This window comes from Lissotriton helveticus, chromosome 8 (genome assembly GCF_964261635.1).
Source record: "Lissotriton helveticus chromosome 8, aLisHel1.1, whole genome shotgun sequence".
In the NCBI taxonomy this organism is placed as follows: domain Eukaryota; kingdom Metazoa; phylum Chordata; class Amphibia; order Caudata; family Salamandridae; genus Lissotriton; species Lissotriton helveticus.
Genome location: NC_136069.1, coordinates 1,204,486,889 through 1,204,492,663, shown reverse-complemented (window position 1 = coordinate 1,204,492,663; position 5,775 = coordinate 1,204,486,889).

Sequence of the window (5,775 nt, the reverse complement as noted above, 5' to 3'; positions counted from 1 at the left end):
ATTCGACCCCCGGGTGTCCGGGGCTCCATCCAGGCCGACGGCATGAAAAAGTGCCCAGGACGGGCTCCATGCATCCCAGGGCATTCGTCCCCCTGGCGTCCGGGCCTTAGAGCTCCAGTGGTCCTCACTGTGCTGGGGCCCAGCCGGGGTCCTCGAGTCCTGCCCGGCGTGGGCAGGGAGAAGCCCTACTGTGAAGGCTCGGGGTGGGAAGCAGGGAGTCCTTTCGGTCGCAGCCATCCGGTCGCCCGCAACGCTTTCCTATAGGGTGACTAGATTGCCGGACTTCCCTGGAAGTCCCTATGAGGTGCCATTCGCCTCCCGGATCCCAGCGAGGGCTCCAGGAGGTCGGGCACGTTCGCGCCCAGGGTCCCCTGAGCCTGGCGGTGCGGACTTGTTCCCAGAAAGAGGGCTGGCCTTCCTACGGATTACTAGGGACAAGGTACTCTGGGACCCCTCTGGGCCTAGCAGGTCCTCTGCCGGCAGCTGGACAGGCCAGGATGCCGCCCCAGCCCCGGGTCCGTCCCTTGGCCTGCCGCGTGGCAGGGTGCCCGTGACGGGGTCCAGAGGGCCCAGGAAAGGCTACCCCTACCTAGGCCTGGGGCCCCCGGTGGGGTGCTCCGGCCTAGGGCCCTGTCCCCTGGCCTGCCGCACTGCCAAAGGCCCGGGACAGGGTTCCGTGGTGCCCGGGGAGCCTCCCCTTGATCGGCTGGGTTCAGGAGCCCCAGGGGCCCCCGGGAGGGTGGCGTCCCCACCCGGGGCACTTTCCTGGGTCCTGCCACGCGGCAGGGTGCCCGGGACAGGGTCGGGAGAATCCAGGCGGCTTCACTTTTGTGCCCGGCCATCTGATCGCCCAGATCCACTCGGCCATCTGGTAGCCCGGATCCCCTCGGCCATCTGGTCCCCCGCAATGCTTTCCTATGGGGCGACCAGATGGCCGGACTTCCCTGGAAGTCCCTGTGAGAAGTTGGCCTGATATATGATGCTCATTAGTTCTAGTGATCACCTTGTATCAGTCCAAACATACCTTGTGGTGATTGGTTGTAAGTCAACCTTATAGACAAACTATCCTAATGGTAGCATGGACAAAGCAGTCTTAGGCTAAACTCTTTTGGCATGTGAAGCCAGCTGTTTTACCACAATATAACCCCTTGAATACCAGATGAAAGGACACCACACAGGTTGTTATGAAAATAAACAGTATATTTATTAATAACAAACACCTCTGATCTCTTTATGAGATCAGAGGGCTAAGCACATGACAATCTCTTAGGAAAAATACGATAAGTTGCACAAAATTACAATGGTGCCCTAGGGGCACGACAAACCATATACTAAGTAAGTGGAATGTGAAAGTCGATAGAAAGAATGGAGCTGTCCAGAGGCTGTAGGATCGTTGGGACCACGCTACCCTAACACTAGGTAAGTAATAGGAGGCCCACGTAACGCGTGTGCAGAGTGTGAACTCGCACGCGAGATGCGTAACAAAGTCTATGGACAGTACAGTTCAAGTTAAAGGTGAGTACGGACAATCCTGACTAGGTAGGACTAAAACGACTGTGGAACTGGACACTAGGAGACTAGGTCAGTTAAACTACCCTTGAGCACCGAAATGCTCTCGTTACCTCACCCACGGGCCGCGGGTGCATAGGTGTCAAAGTGCGTCGGGTTCTCGCGTTGAAGTCTATGGAGCCTGAAAGAAAAGATGCTGCAGGCGACCAGGAGGAAGATGTCCGGTGCGATCCAAGGGTGGATCGGTGAAGAAGAGGACCTGAAAGCAGAGGGGACAATGTTCAAAGTCACTAGCCAGTGACTGGAGTGAAACAAGGAAGGAACCAGATGTTGTCGTCGCGATCAGGTGAAGAGTGGACGCTTGACTCTGCAGCCACGTGGACCAGGAGGTGTCTTCGACAACCAGGATGGAGGCACGAGCTGTCCCATGCAGGCTCTCGCTGTCGGCGGTGTTGGATCCGGAATCGGCGTCAACAGGCCTTGGCAAAGGCAACCCACGCAGTGAGTGAAGAAAGCGTCTGGTGCGGACTAGGAAAGTCCGGGGTGCCCCTCTTTTGGAAGGGAGCAAGGGCCAGCCTGGAGCAACCAGACCAGCAGCAAAGATTTCAAAGTTCTTCGTCTAGGAGGCCACTACCCAGCCGGCAAGTGACCAGACAACGCGTCAAGCAGCAAAAAAGCAGAAGGGCCCCACGCAGATCTTGTGGATGCTGGAGGGCTGATCTACGGTGCAGGGGCTGCTCGGGGCTGGGGCTTCTCAGTCCCCAAAGCACTTGGTCGAGTTTACCTCAGGAGTCGTGCTGGAAGCGAAGTGCAGTTTCTTTCAAGACGGCCGGTGCCACGTGTCTCGCCGCACCCACGGGTCTCAGCTTTGCTGCAGATGTGAGTTGAGGTCGGAGAGGTCTGGGAATCCGGGTCTCGTCGGGCTCTGAAGTATGGATCCTCGAGGGAAGACGACAAAGGGAAGCCGCTGGACGCTTGATGGTGTCTGCTTGTGCAGGGTGGACACTCCTTGCCCAAAGGGAGATTCTTCAGTCTACTGTGGAGCAGAACGTCGAAGTCCTGAGTTTCTTCTTGTAAAGTTGTTCAGGATATTCTAATTTGGAATGGGACCAGCTCCTACCTTTATTCTCCTAAAGGGGGCTGCACTACTGACTAGGTCCCTCCCCTGGGTGGGAGCAGGAAGGGGGTGGCTACACCTCCTATCCTTTGTCCGGTTTCCCGCCAGAGCTGGGGCAGAGATGTCCCAGCAACTGGTTTGAACCGGTGTATGCACAGGACACCTTGTGTGCCCCGGGCATGTCTCATTCCTTTCAGGCCTATCCTACCCAATACACAAAATCCTGTCTGGGGTGGTGCTAGCACCTCCCAAGGCAGGAAACCCTTTGTCCAAGCCTCCCTCGCTGGAAGGACTCCCAGCAGCAGGAGGTCAGACTTGTGTCTGTGGCGGTGGCATCCATTTTATGATGCCAAGGCTCCAGTTAACTTTAACCAGGGTTCTCAGTTACATACATGTTGTGTCCCTCTAAAAGGGTGGAATCCTACCCCCGTCGCCAGAATTGGCGAGGGGGTAGTATTCCAATTCGTATGACACCTTACTCAACATGTTTTGATAATGTTATACCAAAGTTACCATTTAAGCGCGAGGATTATAATGCACTTAAGAGTATATGGTATAGCGTTATCATGGAACAGCTATTAGGACTTGGTTCCGCAAGCTGCAAACGGGCTCAGCTCATGCCAGAGCACCATCTCACATAAATCCAAGCACTCTGCCTTCAGGATCGATAAGACCTGCCATAGGAGAGACTGATAGGAATAAATGTGTCCATTTTAAGGTTAGATATAGGTATACTATATCTACAGCAAAGGGTGATTACACCACCTTGCCCCAGCTGTCGTGCAGCCAGTTGTGTCTGTTTAGATGGCCAGCCAGGGGTGGCATAATACATGCTTCAGCCCCTGGTAGGCCCTGGGTACACCTATGCCCTGGGTACAGGGACTGATAAGGTGTCCCAGTACCAATTGGTAAATGCATCTAAGGTACATGGTTGTCAATTTAGAGAGAGAACAGCTAGGCTGTGGGTCTGATTAGCAGGCCCACAGCCAGGGAAAGTCGTAAACCAGTGAAGCAAAAAGCAAAAATCTGGGGTGACCATAGGATTGCAGACCCCACTCTCCTACAGTCCCGATGAGGTGCCCTTCGCCTCCCGGATCCCGGGCAGGGCTCCAGGAGGTCGGGCACTTTTGCGCCCTGGGTATCCTCTGTCACCTCGTGTGCACGGATTACAAGAAATGGGGGTAATTTTCCTCCGGATTAGTAGGGGCAAAGGTATGCCCGGACACCCTCCTGGGGCTGGTGGTTCCCTGCCAGGGACCAGATGGGCTGTTTTCCCAGGCAACTCCTCCCAGGCGTCTGGGGCTCCCTCCTCCGGCCGGCAGCGTGGCAAAGTACCCGGGACAGGCTCCATGGATCCGGGGCCCTGCAACCCTGGAGCCCCGCAGCCCCAGAGCCCTGCAGCCCCAGAGCCCTGCAGCCCTGCTGTCCTGCAGCCCCAGAGCCCTGCAGGCCCCGGAGCCTCGGAGCCCTGCAGCCCCGGAGACCCAGAGCCCTGCAGCCCCGGAGCCCAGAGCCCAGAGCCCAGAGCCCTGCAGCCCTGGAGCCCTGCAGCCTTGAGCCCTGCGTGGGCAGGCAGGAGCCCTACCGTGAAGGCCTCGGGACGGGCAGATGGGGAGTCCTTTTGGTCCCGGGCATCTGGTCGACCCAGACACAAAAAGAACAGGTGAATGAGTATGTATTGCGCTAGGAAGATACACCAGTAAGATTCCAATATTTGTTCAAGCTCAAAGGATAAGGTCTCTGTCACCCTGCATCGACCAAACAATGTGATGAGAGAAGCCAATCACAATCGTAATAGATACAAAATTGTATATCCTGAGCTAGACGAGTCAAAATTATAGTCCGTTAGTTAAATTCAATGAATCAGGTAGCTTTCATGTCATCTTCATTTATTTTCAATTTGACAATAACTCCAGTCTTCACCAAGAAAGCAAAACAATAGCCGTTGCCAACACGTGTTTCATCTTGGTATGCAGACCAAATTGACTTCTTCAGGGCTATGGCTAGAGTCAAAACATGTCAATAAAGGCAAGGTGTGCATAAAGCAATCCACGGCATCCACCAATATATTTAAAAAAGTTGTATTTCCACGTTTTCGATGAGTGATAAAATGTATCCCAATATGTGGAGATCAGCCGATCTCCAAAGTCAAGCATATATTGTAGGCTGCAATGAATAATATTCTCGGATAATGGCAAGTGGTGTCCTCCGAGTGCAGAGAATACACCGCTAATATTTCCGTGTATTTGGCGTTCGACCCTCTCCCCTCGGCCATCTGGTTGCCCGCAATGCTTTCCTATGGGGCGAACAGATGACCGGACTTCCCTGAACTGGACTTTCCATTGGCTTTGTAGTTTGGTTTGCCCTGTTCCCATCATGCACTGGGACAGGAACAGACTAATTTGCATACAGCCAGGTTCTGAAACTGGGATGATGCAGTGAGCTAAAAAACGGTGTTGGATCTAGCCCTGATCTCTTGACTGGGTGAGAGTTTTCTGCCTAATTCAGAGACTCTGTCCATCACCACCCCTTGTTGTTAATTATTTTGTCCACCCTAAGCGTGGAAGGGTATGCTCAGACATGAGTCCCTTGCTCACTGCACCATCAGGATTCAAGCAAGCCGGGCCGAAGAGGCTGAAATGCCAGAAACCGGTCCCCGGTAGCTTGTTTCCTTTCCAGTGTAAGAATTGGCTTTGTAGTTTGGTTTGCCCTGTTCCCATCATGCACTGGGACAGGAACAGACTAATTTGCATACAGCCAGGTTCTGAAACTGGGATGATGCAGTGAGCTAAAAAACGGTGTTGGATCTAGCCCTGATCTCTTGACTGGGTGAGAGTTTTCTGCTTAATTCAGAGACTCTGTCCATCACCACCCCTTGTTGTTAATTATTTTGTCCACCCTAAGCGTGGAAGGGTATGCTCAGACATGAGTCCCTTGCTCACTGCACCATCAGGATTCAAGCAAGCCGGGCCGAAGAGGCTGAAATGCCAGAAACCGGTCCCCGGTAGCTTGTTTCCTTTCCAGTGTAAGAATTGGCTTTGTAGTTTGGTTTGCCCTGTTCCCATCATGCACTGGGACAGGAACAGACTAATTTGCATACAGCCAGGTTCTGAAACTGGTATGATATAGTGAGCTAAAAAACGGTGTTG